We start from the raw sequence: 23,800 nt of genomic DNA, 5'->3' as shown, positions 1-23,800 counted from the left end.
TCTCACTAATGATGTATGCAAATTCTAGCTATTCTGCATTCTTGTCAGCACTTGGCATTGCTGATCTTTTTAATTTTAGTTGGAATGTAGTGGGTGACATTTCCTTGAACATGAATGATGTTGACCATTTTTTCATGTGTTGCCCTCCATATACTTTTAGAGATTTTTTGTTGTTGTTGTGCTGTGTGACATGTAAGATCTTAGGTCCCCAGCCACGGGATGAACCCCTGTACCTTGCCGTGGAAGTGCAGTGCAGAGTCCTAAGCACTGGACTGCCAGGGAATTCCAGAGGTTTATTTTTTTAAGCTTGACATTTAACAGTCAAGAGTATTTAGGTTCCTTGAGTTTTTATCTTTCAAATTCTTTAGATGACTTTGCTTGGCATATCTGACAGTGAAATGAATAATGTATTTGAACATCTTTAAATGTGTAGAGTATATTTAAATAGATGGTTATGAAGTCTCATAGCATGGAAAGATCCTTCTGTTATAAGCATGATACAATGTTAAGTGAAAAACACAGAACACAAACTAGATAAGTATATATAATATACTCTTGGGGGGGAAAAGGAAAGGGGAAAACATAAAATTCCAACCATACTTGTGCTGGAATGGTGACTTTTACCCTATATCCATTTTCCTTAATAGGAATGTGATTGTTATCTTTTCATTAGTGACAAGAAAAATAGATTTGAAATAGAAGAGTTGTGACAAAAGGAAATATCTCCTAAGGAAATCAAGCTAATGATTATTATAAGCCATTGTCTGTTTGTCATTTAGAGTTGCATTCTGGTGAAAGGGAGGTGAGTGTGACATGGAAGCCACGAGCACAGAGCACAAGGACTTCCCCAGTGGTCCAGTGGCTAAGACTGTGTGTTCCCAATGCAGGGGGCCTGGGTTCAATCCCTTGCCAGGAACTAGATCCTACACGCCACAACTAAGAGTTTGTATGCTTCACCTGAAGCTCTTACATGCTTTAACTAAAGATCCTACACGCTGATCCCTCATGCCACAACTAAGACCTGCCTCAGCCAAATAAATAAAAATATTAAAAACAAAAAACATTAAAAAGAGCACAGAGCACAGATAGCCTCAAGGCATGGTTCTCCTGGTCCTGGACAAAGCTGTAGGGTGTAGAGTCCACAGGCCACCTGTGCCAACCAGCACTGCCTCCTTCCTGCAGACAGCATTCCTGTGATTCCCCCTCCAGTCACCATTCAGCTGCAAATGACCATTTAACTCAGGAAGCCAGAGCTGTCAGTGCTCACAGCATTATTGAACATTAACTTATTGAGATCAGCATCAGAGAAAAATATGGTGATGTCATAAAAAGACAGGATGATATGGGCCAAAGGAGGAAGTCTACCTTTCCACACAGCCATTCAACAGATATTATTGACATTTACCATGTCTGAGTTGTCAGTTCTAAACAGGGTTCTAGGTATTGAAAATTCATTAGGGAGTGAAACTCAGCAGTCTGTGTTCTATGGATCTTACTTTCTGGTAGGGGAAGGCAAACTGAACAGTAAGTTGAAAGGGAAACAGCAGTTTTCAGAACAGAGCAGTGGGTAAAAGATCGTTTATTCATTTATCTAAGCAGCATTTTTTGAGCATCATCTAAGTACCTATTTGGGGTTCCCTGGTATTTCAGCTCGTAAAGAATCTGCCTGCACTGCAGGAGACCCTGGTTCAATTCCTGGGTCAGGAAGATACCCTGGAGAAGGGGTAGGCTACCCTCTCCAGTATTCCTGGGCTTCCCTGGTGGCTCAGCTGATAAAGAATCCGCCTGCAATGCAGGAGACCTGGCTTTGATCCCTGGGCTTGGAAGAGCCCCTGGAAGAGAGCATGGCAACCCACTTCAGCATTCCTGCCTGGAGAATTCCCACGGACAGAAGTGCCTGGTGGGCTGCAATCCATGGGGTCACAAAGAGTTGGATACAACTGAGAACTAAGTACAGCACAGCACAGGTACCTATTTGCTGGATAGCAGGGATAACAAAACAAAAGTCAGTTCCTGGCAGCCCCAGCTTCTAGTCTAGTGGGGACGATGGCACAGTAAGTGCTGTGATGAGATAACATATGAAAAGGCAGCTACTGGGAGGAAGCCTAAGAATATATCAACTCTTGAGTCTCATAACAGAAGCATAATATAATTGTTGTGAGGATTAAAGTGCCCAGCATATAGTTTTAGTCATTTTAGTAATGAAATTGGAATCTGCTCACACCCTGCAGTGCTGGGAGGGAAGTGTATGTTTTATCATTAACCAGAACAATAATGGAAGAGAACTGCTGGTAACACAAGTTCATGGTCTATGAAGCCCTTCTACATGCGGTTTATTATCCAACCCCTACAAAGCCCCAGGGAGGTAGCTATAAGTAAAACAACACATGCAATATCTTGGATTAGGTCCTGGAACTAAAAAAGAACGTTAATGGAAAAATTGGTCTGTGGTTTAGTTAATAGGATTGTCCAATGTTAACTTCCTAGTTATGACCAACGTTCCATTATTATGAAAGAAATTAACATCAGAGGAAGGAAAACATGTATAACTAAATCACTTTGCTGTATACCTGAAACTAACACAACATTGTGAATCAACTATACTCCAATATAAAATAAAACTTAAAAAAATTTTTTTTAAATCTGAGAGCTAGGTGAAGAGAATAGGAACTCAATGTGCCAACTTTTCTATGAATTTTAAATTTCAATGAAAAGTGAAGAAAAAAAGTACACAACACAGCCCTTCATCCTAGCAGATCATCTGCCCTCAAAAGAGCAAAGCAGCTCAGGGGCATGAAAGCTCTACTCAGCTACCTCAGTAGAGCTGAAGGTACAGACTCAAGAGTGGATGGAAACTCTGGGAAAAAACACTAGAATGGAAGAGGTGAGTCCTTGGTAATCTTGGAGGGTAAACAGTGGCCAAAGAAATCATTCAAGTCCTGCACCAAAAAGAACAAGATGATTCCTGGTCTCTGGTGTATTCATAATCTGATTTACAGTCTTTATTCTTGGCACCAGAATTCATAACATGGTTTCTTCATTTGTGGACTTTCTTTCCTACCATGCTTTACTATTTTAAGAATTAAAAGAGCTTGCATTACTGAGCTCCTGCTGGCTGAGTCATAGGAAGAGGTGGCCAGTAGTCATTAGGAAGCCAGGAGAAGTAGGCTGGGAGTAAGTCTCTTCCTATGTTGACAGTCTACAAATGTGTAATCAAGAGATGTTTACCCTGGGGTGTTTTTCTCTTGTGGCTGTGTTTCCTTCTCCGTGCCTTACCACCCCACTTACAAAGAAAGGAAGAAATGCCCCCGATACTTCTGAGTGCTTTTCATATTTGAGGCTGGAGGGGCGTTTTAAGACAATTTTATGTGTTTCTTTATTCATCATATACATAATATCTGAAAGCCAACCACATGCCCAACACTGTATAGAGCCTTGGGAATTTACAATAGTGACTAACACAAGGAATGTTTCCTCAGAGTTTTATAGTCTAGAAAGTAAAACAGACATTAAACAGAGTACATAATCTGTGATTAAATTTAAAGGCAGAACCAGAAACACTATGTTTCTTCTTATCACCCAATGACTGTATTTGATTATTATTATGTCACTTTGTGAAACACCTGGATTTTTAAAAAAATTCTAATACAGTCCAGTCTATCAAAACAGTTTTACCTAAAGCAGCATTTAAAAATATTGATTGTCCATGAACAAAACAAAAAGGCAACCTATGAAATGGGAGAAAATATTTCCAAACAATGCAACCAACAAGGGCTTAATTTCTAAAATATACAAACAGCTTATACAACTCAGTAACAAAAAACCAAACAACCTAATAAAAAAAATAGGAAAAAGACCTGATAAACATTTCTCCAAAGAAGATATACAGATGGCCAACAGGCACAGGAAAAGATGTTTAACATCACTGATTATCAGGGAAATGCAAAACAAAACTGCAATGAGGTATCACCTCATGCCCCTCAGAATAGCCATCATCAAAAAGGCTATAAATAAGTGCTGGAGAGGGTGCAGAGAAAAGGGAACACTACTGCATTGTTGGTGGGAATGTAAGTTGGTGCTGCTAAAACCATTTACCGCAGATTGGAACTTGAACCCATGTGCAAGGACTTGAACCTAGCTAAAGGGACCCAAACCCACATGGCTGGAACTCAAACCCAGCCAAAACCCTGGTTGGGACTTGACCCAGCTGGCTGGGACTCAGTTCAGTTCAGTTCAGTCGCTCAGTCGTATCCGACTCTTTGCGACCCCATGAATCGAAGCCCACCAGGCCTCCCTGTTCATCACCAACTCCCGGAGTTCACTCAGACTCACGTCCATCGAGTCAGTGATGCCATCCAGCCATCTCATCCTCTGTCGTCCCCTTTTCCTCCTGCCCCCAATCTCTCCCAGCATCAGAGTCTTTTCCAATGGGTCAACTCTTCACATGAGGTGACCAAAGTACTGGAGTTTCAGCTTTAGCATCATTCCTTCCAAAGAAATCCCAGAGCTGATCTCTTTCAGAATGGACAGGTTGGATCTCCTCGCAGTCCAAGGGACTCTTAAGAGTCTTCTCCAACACCACAGTTCAAAAGCATCAATTCTTCAGCGCTCAGCCTTCTATACAGTTCAACTCTCACATCCATACATGACCACAGGAAAAACCAATAGCCTTGACTAGATGGACCTTAGTCGGCAAAGTAATGTCTCTGCTTTTGAATATGCTATCTAGGTTGGTCATAACTTTTCTTCCAAGGAGTAAGCATCTTTTAATTTCATCGCTGCGATCACTGTCTGCAGTGATTTTGGAGCCCAAAAAAATAAAGTTTGACACTGTTTCCACTGTTTCCCCATCTATTTCCCATGAAGTGATGGGACCGGATGCCATGATATTTGTTTTCTGAATGTTGAGCTTTAAACCAACTTTTTCACTCTCCACTTTCACTGGGACTCAAACTAAGCCAAAACCCTGCTTAAGACTTGAACCACGTGCCAGGACCTAATGAAACTCAGGTTCTTGACGTCTCATCGCAGAAAAAATTCAGTGAGAAACAAACTGATAGGAAGAAGTGGATTTATTCAGATATAGACAGAAGCACACTACACAGTGCAGGCCATCACAGAGGGCGAGTTCAGTTCAGTTCAGTTCAGTCGCTCAGTTGTGTCTGACTCTTTGCGACCCCATGAATTGCAGCACGCCAGGCCTCCCTGTCCATCACCAACTGCCACAGTTCACTCAGACTCACGTCCATCGAGTCCGTGATGCCATCCAGCCATCTCATCCTTTGCGAGTACATCCCCGAAATTTGGCCTGGTTAGTTTTTCTAGGCTGGGTAATTTCACATGCTAATGAGTGGGAGGATTTTTCTAACTTTTTTGGGGAAGAGGCAGAGATTTCCAGGATTTGGGCCAACGCCCACTCCTTGTTCTTTTAACAGTGCCTTGGAACTGTTACGACACCTCTGAGTGTGTCATTTCGCTTGCTGACTTAGGATCAAGATCTAGTCTTGTCTACCAACTTGGTCCCATTTGATTCTAATCAGTTTATGTTGTGTCCTTGGGCTATGTCATTCTTTCAAAAGTTGTGCTCTGCCCCTTTCCCTTCTGTTACACTGCCACTATTGACAACAGTATGGAGGTTCCTTAAAAATCTGAAAATAGAGCCGCCATTTTAGCCAGCAATCCCGTTCCTGGATATATATATGGAAAGATGAAAACTGTTAATTTGAAAAGATGAATGCACCACAATGTTCACAGAAGCACTATTTACAATAGCCCAGACATGGAGGCAGCCTAGGGGTCTAAGAGCAGATAAATGGAGAGAAGAAAATGTAGCATATGCATGCATACACACACACACACACACACACACACACACAGAGTAGAATAATCAGTTCAGTTCACTTCAGCTGAGTCGCTCAGTCGTGTCCGACTCTTTGCAACCCCATGAATCGAAGTATGCCAGGCCTCCTGTCCATCACCAACTCCCAGAGTTCACTCAAACTCACGTCCATCGAGTCGGTAATGCCATCCAGCCATCTCATCCTCTGTCGTCCCCTTCTCCTCCTGCCCCCAATCCTTCCCAGCATCAGAGTCTTTTCCAATGAGTCAATGCTTCACATGAGGTGGCCAAAGTACTGGAGTTTCAGCTTTAGCATCATTCCTTCCAAAGAAATCCCAGGACTGATCTCCCTTAGAATTGACTGGTTGGATCTCCTTGCAGTCCAAGGGACTCTCAAGAGTCTTCTCCAACACCACAGTTCAAAACCATCAATTCTTCAGTGCTCAGCTTTCTTCACAGTCCAACTCTCACATCCATACATGACCACAGGAAAAACCATAGCCTTGACTAGGCAGACCTTTGTTGGCAAAGTAATGTCTCTGCTTTTGAATATGCTATCTAGGTTGGTCATAACTTTCCTTCCAAGGAGTAAGCATCTTTTAATTTCAGGCTGCAATCACCGTCTGCAGTGATTTTGGAGCCCCCCAAAATGAAGTCTGACAGTGTTTCCACTGTTTCCCCATCTATTTCCCATGAAGTGATGGGACCAGATGCCATGATCTTCGTTTTCTGAATGTTGAGCTTTAAGCCAACTTTTTCACTCTCCTCTTTCACTTTCATCAAGAGGCTTTTAGTTCCTCTTCACTTTCTGCCATAAGGGTGGTGTCATCTGCATATCTGAGGTTATTGATATTTCTCCCGGCAATCTTGATTCCAGCCTGTGCTTCTTCCAGCCCAGCATTTTGCATGATGTACTCTGCATATAAGTTAAATAAGCAGGGTGACAATATACAGCCTTGACGTACTCCTTTTCCTATTTGAAACCAGTCTGTTGTTCCATGTCCAGTTCTAACTGTTGCTTCCTGACCTGCATACAGGTTTCTCAAGAGGCAGGTCAGGTGGTCTGGTAGTCCCATCTTTTTCAGAATTTTCCAGTTTATTGTGATCCATACAGTCAAAGGCTTTGGCATAGTCAATAAAGCAGAAATAGATATTTTTCTGGAACTCTCTTGCTTTTTACATGATCCAGAAGATGTTGGCAGTTTGATCTCTGGTTCCTCTGTCTTTTCTAAAACCAGCTTGAACATCTGGAAGTTCACGGTTCACGTATTTCTGAAGCCTGGCTTGGAGAATTTTGAGCAGTATTTTACTAGCATGTGAGATGAGTACAATTGTGCGGTAGTTTGAGCATTCTTTGGCATTGCCTTTCTTTGGAATTGGAATGAAAACTGCCCTTTTCCAGTCCTGTGGCCACTGCTGAGTTTTCCAAATTTGCTGGCATATTGAGTGCAGCACTTACACTGCGTCATCTTTCAGGATTTGAAATAGCTCCACTGGAATTCCATCACCTCCACTAGCTTTGTTTGTAGTAATGCTTTTAAGGCCCACTTGACTTCACATTCCAAGATGTCTGGCTCTAGGTGAATGATCACACCATCATGATTATCTGGGTCGTGAAGATCTTTTTTGCACAGTTCTTCTATGTATTCTTGCCACCCCTTCTTAATATCTTCTGCTTCTGTTAGGTCCAGACCATTTCTGTCCTTTATCGAGCCCATCTTTGCATGAAATGTTCCCTTGGTATCTCTAATTTTCTTGAAGAGATTTCTAGTCTATCCCATTCTGTTGTTTTCCTCTATTTCTTTGCATTGATCGCTGAAGAAGCCTTTCTTATCTCTCCTTGCTATTCTTTGGAACTCTGCATTCAGATGCTTATATCTTTCCTTTTCTCCTTTGCTTTTTGCTTCTCTTCTTTTCACAGCCATTTGTAAGGCCTCCCCAGACAGCCATTTTGCTCTTTGCATTTCTTTTCCATGGGGATGGTCTTGATCCCTGCCTCCTGTACAATGTCATGAACCTCCGTCCATAGTTCATCAGGCACTCTGTCTATCAGATCTAGTCCCTTAAATCTATTTCTCACTTCCACTGTATAATCATAAGGGAAATTTGGAAAACTCAGCAGTGGCCACAGGACTGGAAAAGGTCACTTTTCATTCCAATCTCTAAGAAAGGCAATGCCAAAGAATGCTCAAACTACCGCACAATAGCACTCATCTCACATGCTAGTTAAGTAATGCTCAAAATTCTCCAAGCCAGGCTTCAGAAATATGTGAACCGTGAACTTCCTGATGTTCAAGCTGGTTTTAGAAAAGGCAGAGGAACCAGAGATCAAATTGCCAACATCCGCTGGATCATGGAAAAAGCAAGAGTTCCAGAAAAACATCTATTTCTGCTTTATTGACTATGCCAAAGCCTTTGACTGTGTGGATCACAATAAACTGTGGAAAATTCTAAAAGAGATGGGAATACCAGACCATCTGACTTGCCTCTTGAGAAATCTGTATGCGGGTCAGGAAGCAGCAGTTAGAACTGGAAATGGAACAACAGACTGGTTTCAAATAGAAAAAGGAGTACGTCAAGGCTGTATATTGTCACCCTGCTTATTTAACTTATATGCAGACTATATCAATGGAAACGCTGGACTGGAAAAAACACAAGCTGGAATCAAGATTGCTGGGAGAAATATGAATAACCTCATATATGCAGATGACACCACCCTTATGGCAGAAAGTGAAGAGGAACTAAAAGCCTCTTGATGAAAGTGAAAGAGGAGAGTGAAAAAGTTGGCTTAAAGCTCAACATTCGGAAAACGAAGATCATGGCATCTGGTCCCATCACTTCATGGGAAATAGATGGGGAAACAGTGGAAACACTGTCAGACTTTATTTTTTGGGGCTCCAGAATCACTGCAGATGGCGATTGCAGTGATGAAATTAAAAGATGCTTATTCCTTGGAAGAAAAGTTATGATCAACCTAGATAGCATATTCAAAAGCAGAGACATTACTTTGCCAACTAAGGTCCGTCTAGTCAAGGCTATGGTTTTTCCAGTGGTCACGTATGAACGTGAGACTTGAACTGTGAAGAAGGCTGAGCGCCAAAGAATTGATGGTTTTGAACTGTGATGTTGGAGAAGACTCTTGAGAGTCCCTTGGACTGCAAGGAGATCCAACCAGTCCATTCTAAAGGAGATCAGCCCTGGGATTTCTTTGGAAGGAATCATGCTAAAGCTGAAACTCCAGTACTTTGGCCACCTCATGAGAAGAGCTGACTCATTGGAAAAGACTCTGATGCTGGGAGGGATTGTGGGTAGGGGGAGAAGGGGATGACAGAGGATGAGATGGCTGGATGGCATTACCGACTCAATGGACGTGAGTCTGAGTGAACTCTGGGAGTTGGTGATGGACAGGGAGGCCTGGCAAGTTGTGATTCATGGGGTTCCAAAGAGTCAGACACGACTGAGCGACTGAACTAACTGAACTGAATGGTCTAGTGGTTTTCCCTACTTTCTTCAATTTAAGTCTGAATTTGGCAATAAGGAGTTCATGATCTGAGCCACAGTCAGCTCCTGGTCTTGTTTTTCCTGACTGTATAGAGCTTCTCCATCTTTGGCTGCAAAAATATAATCAATCTGATTTTGGTGTTGACCATCTGGTGATGTCCACATGTAAAGTCTTCTCTTGAGTTGTTGTAAGAGGGTGTTTGCTATGACCAGTGCATTCTCTTGGCAAAACTCTATTAGCCTTTGCCCTACTTCATTCCATATTCCAAGGCCAAATTTTCCTGTTACTCCAGGTGTTTCTTGACTTCCTACTTTTGCATTCCAGTTCTGTATAATGAAAAGGACATCTTTTTTGGATGTTAATTCTAAAAGGTCTTGTAGGTCTTCATAGAACCATTCAACTTCAGCTTCTTCAGAATTACTGGTTGCGGCATAGACTTGGATTACTGTGATATTGAATGGTTTGCCTTGGAGATGAACAGAGATCATTCTGTCTTTTTTGAGATTGCATCCAAGTACTGCATTTCAGACTGTTTTGTTAACCATGATGGCTACTCCATTTCTTCTAAGGGATTCCTGCCCGCAGTAGTAGATATAATGGTTATCTGAGTTAAATTCACCCATTCCAGTCCATTTTAGTTCGCTGATTCCTAGAATGTCAACTTTCACTCTTGCCATCTCCTGTTTGACCACTTCCAATTTGCCTTGATTCATAGACCTAACATTCCAGGTCCCTATGCAATATTGCTCTTTACAGCATCGAATCTTGCTTTTATCACCAGTCACATCCACAACTGGGTATTGTTTTTGCTTTGGCTCCATCCTTCATTCTTACTCAGCCATAAAAAAATGATGAAATAGTGACATTTGCAGTGAAGTCCAAGAAAGAAGGACAATACATTATATCACTAATATGTGAAATTTAAAATAATGTCTGAAAAACTGTGGATGGAGGTTCATGACTTTGTACAGGAGGCAGTGATCAAGATCATCCCCAAGAAAAAGAAATGCAAAAAGGCAAAATGGTTGTCTCAGGAGGACTTACAAATAGCTTTGAAAAGAAGAGAAGCTAAAGGCAAAGGAGTAAAGGATACTTATACCCATTTGAATGTGGAGTTCCAAAGAATAGCAAGGAGAGATAAGAAAGCCTTCCTTAGTGCTCAATGCAAAGAAATAGGGGAAAACAATAGAATGGGAAAGACTAGAGATCTCTTCAAGAAAATTAGAGATACCAAGGGAACATTTCATGCAAAGATGGGCTCGATAAAGGACAGAAATGGTCTGGACCTAACAGAAACAGAAGATATTAAGAAAGGGTGGCAAGAATACACAGAAGAATTGTACAAAAAAGATCTTCATGACCCATATAATCATGATGGTGTGATCATTCACCTAGAGCCAGACATCCTGGAATGTGAAATCAAGTAGGCCTTAGGAAGCACCACTACCAACAAAGCTAGTGGAGGTGATGGAATTCCAGTTGAGCTGTTTCAAATCCTGAAAGATGATGCTGTGAAAGTGCTGCACTCAATATACCAGCAAATTTGGAAAACTCCGCAGTGGCCACAGGACTGGAAAAGGTCAGTTTTCATTCCAGTCCCAAAGAAAGGCAATGCCAAAGAATGCTCAAACTACTGCACAATTGCACTCATCTCACATGCTAGTAAAGTAACGCTCAAAATTCTCCAAGCCAGGCTTCAAAATTACATGAACTGTGAACTTCCTGATGTTCTAGCTGGATTTAGAAAAGGCAGAGGAACCAGAGATCAAATTGCCAACATTCAGTGGATCATTGAAAAAGCTAGAGAATTCCAAAAAAACATCTACTTCTGCTTTATTGACTATGCCAAAGCCTTTGACTGTGTGGATTACAATAAACTGTGGAAAATTCTTCAAGAGATGGGAGTACCAGACCACCTGACTTGCCTCCTGAGAAACCCCTATGCAGGTCAAAAGCAACAGTTAGACCTGGATATGGAACAACGGACTGGGTTCCGAATCAGAAAAGGAGTAATGTCAAGGCTGTATATAGTCACCCTGCTTATTTAACTTATATACAGAGTACAGCATGAGAAATGCTAGACTGGATGAAGCACAAGCTGGAACCAAGATTGCCGGGAGAAATATCAAAAACCTCAGATATGTAAATGATACCACCCTTATGGCAGGAAGTGAAGAAGAAATAAGAGCCTCTTGATGAAAGTGAAAGAGGAGAGTGGAAAAGTTGGCTTAAAATTCAGCATTCATAAAACTAAGATCATGGCATCTGGTCCCATCACTTCATGGCAAATAGATGGGGACACAATGGAAACAGTGACAGATTTTATTTTGGGGGGCTCCAAAATCACTGCAGATGGTGACTGCAGCCATGAAATTAAAAGATGCTTGCTCCTTGGTGAAGAAGGAAACAGACAGAGCTGGACTCCGTCTTAGGCCAGGCTGTGAACATTAGGCTACACGCATGGTCACCCTCCCAATGGGCTCCGAACTTTGTGCCTGGTGTCTATAGAAGTGGCATACCAGTGGAAAACCAGACCCCCCAATAAAAGAGCCTCAGGACTTGTACTTGGACTCTCCGTTGCCTAAAAGAATATGCTAATTATCTCTGTAACAGAACAAAGTGGTAAATTCCATTATGTTTATCGGGATATGACCACAGGCCCGTTGATAAATGTCCACTGTGTATCTAGTCTTGTGACACATGAATCATGTGTTAACTTTGATCATATCTCTCTTTTACCTTGTCCAGACTAGTTTCAAGGAATTTGGGGAGGTGGGTTTGAGCAAGTACGCTTATGGTTTTCACAAAAACTGGTCGGGGTCCTTGGCTAAGAGGAGACTCTGCCTTGGGCCCGCCAGTGTAATAAACTGCACTCCACTGTCTGCATTGTCCTTCTGAGTGAGTTTGTTTCCCAGAACGCATGGCTACAACATTGGAAGAAAAGCTAGACCAACCTACACAACATATTAAAAAGCAGAGACATTACTTTTCTAACAAAGGTCTATCTAGGCAAAGCTATGGTTTTTCTGGTATTCATGTATGGATGTGAGAGTTGGACCATAAAGAAGGCTGAGAGCCAAAGAACTGATGACTTTGAACTGTGGTTTTGGAGAAGACTCTTGAGAGTCCCTTGGACTGCTAGTAGATCCAACCAGTCAATCCTAAAAGAAGTCAGTGCTGAATATTCATTGGAAGGACTGATGCTGAAGCTGAAACTCCAGTACTTTGGCTACCTCATGCAAAGAACTGACTCACTGGAAAAGACCCTGAAGCTGGGAAAGATTGAAGGCAGAAGGAAAGGAGGATGACAGAGGATGAGATGGCTGGATGGCATCACTGACTCAATTGACATGGGTTTGAGCAAACTTGGGGAGTTGGTAACGGACAGGGAAGTCTGGCATGCTGCAGTACACTGGGTCGCAAAGAGTCAGATATGACTGAGTGACTGAACTGATTGACTGACCAACACCCACAGGTTCTTCCACTTCAGCATCTGCCCTGTCCATACCTTCCTCACCTGTTTTCCCTGCTATAGTCTTGGGTCAGGCCCTTACTCACCCAGCAGGATTCTTGAGATAGTCTAAGGACACCCCCAGCCCGGGGTCTCATTCTTCACTTCCAATTCCCCGTCAACACTACTACTGTCCCAGCAAAACCATGACAAGGTTAAAATATGCCTGTCATATGCATATATAAGGAGCATGCGACAAAGATTAGTTTAACTCCTTAATGAAGAAACTAGCAGAATAGTAAGTCCAGTTCAAAGGAAAGTTCAAGAAGCTATAGTGCACGATAAAAGGTATGCTGGAAAGACTGCAGACTTAGAGATAAAAGAGATAAAACAAAACTAACCTTAGCTCTTTCACACTTACATTCCTTGCCAGTGCCTTCATTCCCAGTCTCCTTGTCTGAGGCCTCAGGCGGGCCAGGCCGTCTTCAGGCACTTCAGGTCTGCCAAGCCTCCTTGCAGGTAGGGGGAGGGGAAGGCAAGTTCAAGCCCTCAGGATCCAGGTCTTTCCACAATTCACCCTTCCCCAACCCCAGAGTTCATCAAACTGCCGGAGAGTTTTGTTCGGTGCTCCCGCAACAGTGATGATACTGAGTTCAAACTCCCCGAATGGCGGGCCACTGAATCTGAGAGATGAGGTGTTGAGGCAAGGAATACAGCTATTTGGAAAGCTGACCAAGAAGATTTTGAGATTAATGTCTCAAAATAACCATCTTATCAGGGTCTGGAGGCCATGTTCTCTTATAAAACCAGAGAGAAAAGAGGTGAGCAACTAAAGTTAAAAAGCAGAACAGAGAGGGAGAGGCAGTGAGGACGTGGAGTAAAAAGAGCCGCGTCTCGCAAAACATCTCTGGGATGGCCAGCCTGTGGAAGGGATGTGCTAATCTCTTCTTTCTTGCAACCTTTTACAGGTGGGCAGTGTCAGATAACCTCTCTGTGAGTTGAATGATGGCACTTTAACAGTCTGGCAGAGAGGCAGGGTTCTCTGAGGTGGGCCATTATGTGTGACTATAAGAGCAAAGGCAATGAAAATCAAGTCAAAGAGACAGTTCCAACCTGGAGTCAGAACCGACTCTTTCCTGCAACACTGTTATGACCCCACGTCTGTGCTGATCCACATGAACTTTGGGAAAAAGCAATGGCGCAGCCGCTGCTTCCTGGATTTTGGCTTCTTATTTACACCACCACAGCAAGTGATTACAGGCTTACCTCTTCCATTTAGGGCTGTGCTTTATCTGGCTGCTCTTGACACCTGGCCACTCTCTGGCTCCTGGCTCAGCCAGGCTCTGGACAGGGCTGCGTATTTATTGGATGAGAGACCATCTGCATGTTTGTGAGGCAAAAAGATGATCTCAGAGAGGCAGCCATTAGTGGTGGTGTGAAGCGAGATCTTAATTTCCTGCCCAGGAAGTGAACCTGGGTAGCCTTGATGAATCCTATTCAACAGACCAGCAAGGGCTAGAGGCTAGAAGCTAATTTTCCTTGGATCTTGCCCCCAGTGAAACACTCATTTCTCAACGGAGGCAAGGACTGTAAATGCAAGTACAAAGCTTATTATTACATATAGAAAGCAACAACGAGTGGGATTGAAGGAGGAAACAGACAGAGCTGGACTCCGTCTTAGGCCAGGCTGCGAACATTAGGCTACAGGCATGGTCGCCCTCCCAATGGACTCTGAACTTTGTGCCCGGTGTCTATAGAAGTGGCATACCAGTGGAAAACCAGACCCCCCAATAAAAGAGCCTCAGGACTTGGACATGGACTCTCCGTTGCCTAAAAGAATATGCTAATTATCTCTGTAACAGAACAAAGTGGTAAATTCCATTATGTTTATCGGGATATGACCACAGGCCTGTTGATAAATGTCCACTGTGTATCTAGTCTTGTGACATATGAATCATGAGTTAACTTTGATCATATCTCTCTTTTACCTTGTCCAGACTAGTTCCAAGGAATTTGGAGAGGTGGGTTTGAACAAGTATACTTAGGGTATACAAGGGTTTCACCAAAACTGGTCGGGGTCCTTGGCTAAGAGGAGACTCTGCCTTGGGCCCGCCAGTGTAATAAACTGCACTCCACTATCTGCATTGTCCTTCTGAGTGAGTTTGTTTCCTGGAACGCATGGCTACGGCATTTGGTGCATGGGCCGGGAAACTCCTCACTTTGAAGAGACAAGTCCCATTTGGGACTACTCCAAGGCCTTGCAGCTTGAATCTTCCAGAGGGGGGAAGGCGCCTCGCCTTTCTGGAAGGATTCTGCTTCTCAAAGCCTGGACCTTTTAGTTAGCAGGTAGTGGACGGCAGCAGGGAAACCGAGCACTCAGGTGAGGAGGAACCCACCTGGCAGGGTGGAAGAGGGGGCCTGATCACCCCCATGGGAGAGACTAGAAGGGGCATGGACCCACAGGAGCCTGGAATAGGCAGGCGGTGATTGCTTGGTACAGAGGTCGATGAGCGTGCTAGGGCTTAGCGAATTTGCGAAGGTCATTTAGGAGGTGTGTCCACGCTGGCTCAGGGAATATTATTACCAGCGATCACCAGGGGATTTTTAGGATAGGAAACTGGTCCTTGTATGCTCATATTCTGCCCTCCCCCAGGAGGTGTCCTGTCTGCTGTGAAATTCTTGACCCCCTCGGAATTGTCAGGCTAGAAGGAGAGGGATACATAAGTGAGTATGAATTTGCTTTTCCGGAGACGGCCTGGGACATGGGATATTTAACCCATCTATGTTTTCATCTGCACTTGATCAAGCCCACTAAGACAGAATGGACTTTAAGGGAGAAACAGTCTTGGACCACGTGGTGTTCTGGTTCGGCCTTGCTGACCGGCAGGTGAAGACGCGCCGATCCCCCTTCTCTCTCTGGGATCTGGCAGGATTTGGATGAGGATGACCTGCCCCTCCCCCATACTGGATGATGACGCGCCCGCCGGCCCAGTGCTCCACCAGGATCAGAGGCCGCCTTAATGCCCAATCCAGGGCCAGGTGAGGTTCCTGCAGCAGCGCTGCTCCTCCACCAACTCTCCTGGAGGTTGTAGAGCCGCCACCTTGGCAGCTCTGATCCCGGTGGCAGAAGCCTCTGGCCAACACTTCCGGGATTCGCCTCCAGCCAAACCGCCCAAGCTATCCCCGCCTCTCCCGGTCTCAAGGATGCCTTCTTCTGCATACACCTCGCCCCAGCATCACAGCCCATCTTTGCCTTTGAATGGGAAGATCCAGTCGGGGACACCAAACAAAAGCTCACCTGGACTCCCCTGCAAGGGTTAAGAACTCCCCAACCATCTTTGGGGAAGCCTTGGCTTCTGACCTGGACTCATTCCATCCGGAAGAGTATGGATGTTGGCTCCTACAATACGGGGACGACCTGCTGCTGGCTGCCGAGACCAAGAAAAAAGGTTGGGAAGGGACAAAAGCACTGCTCCAGCTGTTGACGGAAGCAGGTTACCGGGTGTCGAAGAAAAAGGCACAGATCTACAAGGAGGTAAGGTATCTGGGATTTGTTTTAAAGAAGGACACAAGGGTCCAGACCCTAGTTGGGTCCTGTATACTGATGGCACTAGCCTGATAAAAAAAGGACAACGGCTGTCAGGTTAGCCAAAGCGGAAGGGATTTCAAGATTGAAAAGGGATGGTGGGAATTGCCAAACACACCAAGCGACCCACCTAGGCCATGCTGCCTGCTCACAGGTTAATGCTGCCTCTCGGGTATTCAGACAAAAACCTCCGGGTATTTAGCTGAAAGGCACGCTGCTCTTTGAACACCTGGGAGTGGACTTCACGGAAATGAAACCTGACCGACACTACCGGTACCTGCTGGTCATGGTATGTATGTACGTTCTCGGGATGGGTAGAAGCTTTTCCTACCTGGACTGAAAGAGCATCAGAAGTAGCCCAGTGCCTGCTTAGGGAGATGGTTCCTAGATTTGGATTTCCTACCACATTGGATCAGACAATGGCCTGGCTTTTGTAGCTGATTTAGTACAGCAAGTAAGCAAAACTTTAAACTTCAAATGGAAACTGCACACTGCATATAGGCCCAGAGTTCTGAGATGATGGAATGAACTAACTGGACACTTAAAGAGACTCTCCGAGTGGATCATAGAGACTGACTGCTCCTGGATGGACTTGCTTCTGACGGCTCTGCTCAGACTCAGGATGACCCCACAGTCCCAAGGCTATTCACCATACAAAATTGTGTATGGGAGGCACCCTCACATAATAAAACAGGTGTCAACAAATTTGCCTCAGGTAAGGGGGGATAGGATTTCACAGCAGATGGAACTAGGTAAGGTAATAAATCGGGTAACTAAGTTTGTACAAGAAAGGGTGCCGTTCCCCCTTGGGGAACAGATTCATGAGTTTACGCTTGGTGACTAAGTATGGGTCAAAGATTGGAAACATGATTTGCTAGCCCCTTGGTGGAAGGGCCCTTATACTGTTATTCTAACTACTCCTACTGCAGTAAAAGTTACAGGTATTGACCCTTGGATCCATCATACGAGGGTGACGAGAGCATACCATGCAGACCCAGAAAATGGAGGTCAGAGGGACCTCGCTGACCCTCGAGAGATTAAGACCGTCCTTAAGAAGAAGGAAAAGAAGATCCTGGATGAGCCCCTTGAGGATGAACCACATAATCAACTCTTGCTGCTTGGTCTCATCAATGTGCACATTCCTATGCCACCTTCCACAATACCTCCAGCTGTTGGGTATGTGGGGCTATGCCTCTGTGATGGATGGACTTCCCTGGTGACTGTCACCGCTCCACCAAGGAGATTTTAAACCACTCTGCTCTCTTCTGGGACACAATCATAATCTCTCCCTGCTCTCTGGGTGTAAGCCAGACCTACTGGCAATAGACTCGGGTCATAGGATTACATTTGATATAAATGCCAGTGTAACAAAAGCCTAACCTACAACAAGCCCTGGTAAATCTACCTTATTTACATGCTAGGTGGACAAGGTCTCTGTTTCAATGGTATGAGTATATTGCTGCCTTATTCCTACCCTCTACAGGGACAACAGATATTATGATTAAAGTAGAGGCCTTGACTAATTTCACAAAACAGGCCCTCCTAGATAGAACAAAAGCCATCCAAGCCTTAAATGAAGAGCAAATCCAAATGAGAAAAGCAGTAATTCAAAATAGAATGGCTTTGGACATACTCACAGCTGCTCAAGGAGGGACCTGTGCTATAATTAAGGTTGAATGTTGTGTATGCATTCCTGACTTATCTGGCAATGTATCAACTGCTTTAGATGATATGAAAAAACAGGTAAAGGCAATGTCAAATGAAAACATTCCTTTCTGGCCTTTGGTCCTATCTTGGGTGAAGGGTGATTGGTGGAAAACTATATTTACCATTGTTATAGTTGCCTTGATAGTCCTGCATTGTGGACCCTGAATTTTACAATGTATTATGAAATTCTGAAAGAGATGGGAATACCAGACCACCTGACCTGCCTCTTGAGAAACCTGTATGCAGATCAGGAAGCAACAGTTAGAACTGGACATGGAACAACAGACTGGTTCCAAATAGGAAAAGGAGTACGTCAAGGCTGTATATTGTCACCCTGCTTATTTAACTTATATGCAGAGTACATCATGAGAAACGCTGGACTGGAAGAAACACAAGCTGGAATCAAGATTGCCGGGAGAAATATCAATAACTTCAGATATGCAGATGACACCACCCTTATGGCAAAAAGTGAAGAGGAACTAAAAAGCCTCTTGATAAAAGTGAAAGAGGAGAGTGAAATAGTTAGCTTAAAGCTCAACATTCAGAAACCGAAGATTATGGCATCTAGTCCCATCACTTCTTGGGAAATAGATGGGGAAACAGTGGAAACAATGTCAGACTTTATTTTGGGGGGCTCCAAAATCACTGCAGATGGTGACTGCAGCCATGAAATTAAAAGACGCTTACTCCTTGGAAGAAAAGTTATGACCAACCTAGATAGCATATTCAAAAGCAGAGACATTACTTTGCCAACAAAGTTCCTTCTAGTCAAGGCTATGGTTTTTCCTGTGGTCATGTATGGATTTGAGAGTTGGACTGTGAAGAAAGCTGAGCACTGAAGAATTGATGCTTTTGAACTGTGGTGTTGGAGAAGACTCTTGAGAGTCCCTTGGACTGCAAGAAGATCCAACCAGTCCATTCTAAAGGAGACCAACCCTGGGATTTCTCTGGAAGGAATGATGCTAAAGCTGAAACTCCAGTACTTTGGCCACCTGATGAGAAGAGTTGACTCATTGGAAAAGACTCTGATGCTGGGAGGGATTGGGGGTAGGAGGAAAAGGGGAGACAGAGGATGAGATGGTTGGATGGCATCACTGACTTGATGGATGTGAGTCTGAGTGAACTCCAGGAGTTGGTGATGGACAGGGAGGCCTGGCGTGCTGCGATTCATGGGGTCGCAAAGAGTCGGACACGACTGAGCGACTGAACTGAATGGAACTGATGAAGTTTGTAACCCAAAGGGTGATGTCATTCTCCCAAATTGGCAGTCAGAGAGCCAGGGTGCAATATATCCCTATGAGTGATGCTCATAATACAAGTTAAGGGCATCAACAGGGGGGAATGAAGGAGGAAACAGACAGAGCTGGACTCCATCTTAGGCCAGGTGTGAACATTAGGCTACATGATTGGTCACCCTCCCAATGGACTCTGAACTTTGTGCCCGGTGTCTATAGAAATGGCATACCAGTGGAAAACCAGATCCCCCAGATAAAAGAGCCTCAGGACTTGTACTTGGACTCTCCATTGCCTAAAAGAATATGTTAATTATCTCTGTAACAGAACAAAGTGGTAAATTCCATTATGTTTATCGGGATATGACCACAGGCCTGTTGTTGATAAATGTCCACTGTGTATCTAGTCTTGTGACACATGAATCATGAGTTAACTTTGATCATATCTCTCTTTTACTTTGTCCAGACTAGTTCCAAGGAATTTGGGGAGGAATTTGGGGTTTGAGCAAGTACACTTAGGGTATATAAGGTTTTCACAAAAACTGGTCGGGGTCCTTGGCTAAGAGGAGACTCTGCCTTGGGCCCACCAGTGTAATAAACTGCACTCCACTATCTGCATTGTCCTTCTGAGTGAGTTTGTTTCCCGGAACGCGTGCCTACAACAGGATAGCACACAGAAAAATTGTTAATATAGAAGCAAGGCAGAGATTCCCAGGTGGCACAGTGGTAAAGAATCTGTCTGCCAATGCAGGGGATGCAAGAGACACAAGTTTGACTCCAGGGTTGGAAAGATCCCCTGGAGAAGGAAGTGGCCACCCACTCCAATGTTCTTACCGAGAAAATTCCGTGGACAGAGAAGCCTGGCAGGCTACAGTCCATGGGGTCAGAAAGAGTTGGACACAACTTAGCACACCTGTGCACGCACGCGTGCACACACACACACTCACACACGGCAGAGGTGCACACCCGGAGAGAAAGGGTATGGGCATCTTCCCTAATGAGGAGGAATGCAGTGAGGCAGTTGAGTCACTTACTTATATAGAACAGTTCTTTGGGGTCTTTGTTTACCTTTAATTAATCTGGTTTCTTTTTCCACACCTGACCTACCCTAGGGCCCTCCCTGACATGTGTGTGCAACTTTTTTCCATAATGGATTCCAGCCCAGAGGGCTATGGAGTCACATATTAGCATCACATATTATGGAGTGGTGCCTTCTCCTTTTTGACCCAAGGAGGCTTTCTGCACATATGATATGCCTCCCTTGCTCCAATGATGGGAAATACATGACCTCCTGATCCTTTATTCAAACAAGGTTTAGCCCCTCTGTTCCTGCCATGACTGTTACCTTAAGGCGTCCGCAGGAAACAAAACTCGGCTTTTTACCCTGTCTGTCAGTTGTTCTCCATCTCGGAGAACAAACAGGAGGCTGATTGTAAATATCTAACCCGAAGATCATGGCATCTGGTCCCATCACTTCATGGCAAATAGATGGGGAAACAGTGGAAACAGTGGAAACAATGTCAGACTTTATTTTGGGGGGCTCCAAAATCACTGCAGATGGTGACTACAGCCATGAAATTAAAAGACGCTTACTCCTTGGAAGAAAAGTTATGACAAACCTAGATAGCATATTCAAAAGCAGAGATATTACTTTGCTGACTAAGGTCCGTCTAGTCAAGGCTATGGTTTTTCCAGTGATCATGTATGGATGTAAGAGTTGGACTGTGAAGAAGGCTGAGCACCGAAGAATTGATGCTTTTGAACTGCGGTGTTGGGGAAGACTCTTGAGAGTCCCTTGGACTGCAAGGAGATCCAACCAGTCCATTCTGAAGGAGATCAGCCCTGGGTGTTCTTTGGAAGGACTGATGCTAAAGCCGAAACTCCAGTACTTTGGCCACCTGATGAGAAGAGTTGACTCATTGGAAAAGACTCTGATGCTGGGAGGGATTGGGGGTAGGAGGAAAAGGGGACGACAGAGGATGAGATGGCTGGATGGCATCACTGACTCGATGGACGTGAGACTGAGTGAACTCCGGGAGTTGGTGATGAACAGGGAGGCCTGGTGGGCTTCGATTCATGGGGTGGCAAAGAGTCGGACACGACTGAGCAACTGAACTGAACTGAACCTGGAGCCCTCTTATCCCCTGTTTTAGGAAATACAAATAGGCTATTTGCAGGTGTCCAGACTGAAGCCCATCTTTTACTCATCCCAAGAAATGTAAACAGGAGGTCAGTTGTAAATGCCAAGCCTGGGTATTTACAGGCTGTCTCATACCTCAAAGGTATGAGTGAACACAGAGCATCCCAGAGCCTGGGCCTAAACAACAGTAAATAGACAGACAGCAAAGGTTTACTCTCCTGATAATACTCAACCGTAAAAACAATGAAATAGTGCCATTTGCATCAGTATGGACGGACCTAGAGGTGATCATACTAAGTGAATAAGAAAAAGACGAATATCGTGAGATATCACTTCTGTGTGGCATCTAAATCTGATACAAATGAACTTATCTGTGAAACAGAAACAGACTCGCAGACTTGGAGACAGACTTCCGGTTGCCAAAAGGGTAGGGGGTGGGGAAGGGGTGGATTAAGTGTCTGGAATTAGCAGAGGCAAACTAATATATAGGATGGATAAACAACAGAGTCCTACTGTATACCAAAGGGAGCTATATGCAAACCCTGTGATAAACCACAATGGAAAAGAATGTGAAAAGGGATGTGTATATATATATGTATAAGTAAATCACTTTGCTGTATAGCATAATACAACATTGTAAATCTATTATACGTCAAAAAATTTAAAAAAAAATTTTTTAAGTTTTATTCTCCTGGAATAATTCCCACCGGTTCCCACAATTACATATGGTTTAATTCCTATCATAAATTACTTATTTCAAGTAACTGTTAGTTATTCTGTTCTCTGCACAGTCCTGACTGATACACTCCTCATCTTTTCTCAATAATCCTTTAGGCCCTCTAGGCCAGGGTTCTGATGTCTCCTCATGGCTAGAGTGCAGTGGTTATTAAGAGAATGAACTTTAATGCTAAATTCCAGCTCAGGCCCTCCCCAGCTCTGGCTCCCCAAGCAGAGTATTTAGCTACTCTAAGCCTCAGTTTCTACACCTGTAAAATGGGAATAATAACATATCTCCCTTAGAAGCTTGCTATGAGGATTAGGGACTTTCCCTGGCGGGCCAGTGGTTAGTATTCTGTAATTCCACTGCAGCGGGCATGAGTTCTATTCCTGGCTGGGGAACTAAGATCCTGCATGCCATGTAACATGCCAGAAAAACAAAACAAAACAAAACAGAAGTTTGCTATGAGGATGAAATAAGATAATGGCAGTAAAATTCTTAGCACAGACCTTCACCTAGTGTAAATACTCAATATTCACTATGATCATTACCTCTGTCATAAATAACACCTATCACTGACCTGCTTTTCAGAACCACCATCAACACACAGACCAGAGTGTGAACTTCTTGAGCAAAGAGACACCCCTTTTGATTGGAGAGCTGAGGAAGCTTCCTGGAAGAGATGTCATGTCAGCTGACCCAGAACTGTTGGATTGGTGTAGGTAAATAGGGGAAGGATGGCATCTCTCCTGGAAAGAGAAAAACAGAGATAGGTATAGAGAGACCAATGGTAGAAACCAACTAGACTTTGAAACTTTGCAAATTATCTTAATTGAGGAACCATGTGTTAACAGACATTGCCATCAGGCCCCAGGCTGGGCTAGGAAGATAGAATGCTGAATAAGAAGCTTTTTGTCCTTTGGGAGCAAGGGAAGGAAATTGGTGCTTACAATCACAATATGATGAGGACCCCAAATGTCCAAGGACTCAAAAGTGAATCAAGGGCAGAGAGTTTCCCAAGCCCAGGTCTGACGAGGGCAGAGGACATCCCTGTGGGCCTATGGGCTGCCTTGGAGAAATGCTGAAGCGGCATCTATGTTCTACACCCATCCCCCCAACCTCCTCCTCCTTTGGAGTAAAGGTGGGTTAGTACTGAGTAGGAAGTGAATGCCCCTATTCCTTGAGCCCAGTTCTCCAGGAATTAAGGTCCCAATTATAGAAGAGGCAATCAGAGGTTAAGGTAGCACATCTAAAACTATTGAGAAGAAAATAGTATTACATGCCTAAAGAAGATTTTATTTTGGGGGGCTCCAAAATCACTGCAGATGGTGACTGCAGCCATGAAATTAAAAGACGCTTACTCCTGGGAAGAAAAGTTATGACCAACCTAGATAGCATATTCAAAAGCAGAGACATTACTTTGCCAACTAAGGTCCATCTAGTCAAGGCTACGGTTTTTCCTGTGGTCATCTATGGATGTGAGAGCTGGACTGTGAAGAAGGCTGAGCACCGAAGAATTGATGCTTTTGAACTGTGGTGTTGGAGAAGACTCTTGAGAGTCCCTTGGACTGCAAGGAGATCTAACCAGTCCATTCTGAAGGAGATCAACCCTGGGATTTCTTTGG

Source organism: Ovis canadensis, chromosome 1 (genome assembly GCF_042477335.2).
Source record: "Ovis canadensis isolate MfBH-ARS-UI-01 breed Bighorn chromosome 1, ARS-UI_OviCan_v2, whole genome shotgun sequence".
Classification (NCBI taxonomy): domain Eukaryota; kingdom Metazoa; phylum Chordata; class Mammalia; order Artiodactyla; family Bovidae; genus Ovis; species Ovis canadensis.
Note: the sequence above shows the minus strand (reverse complement) of the source record.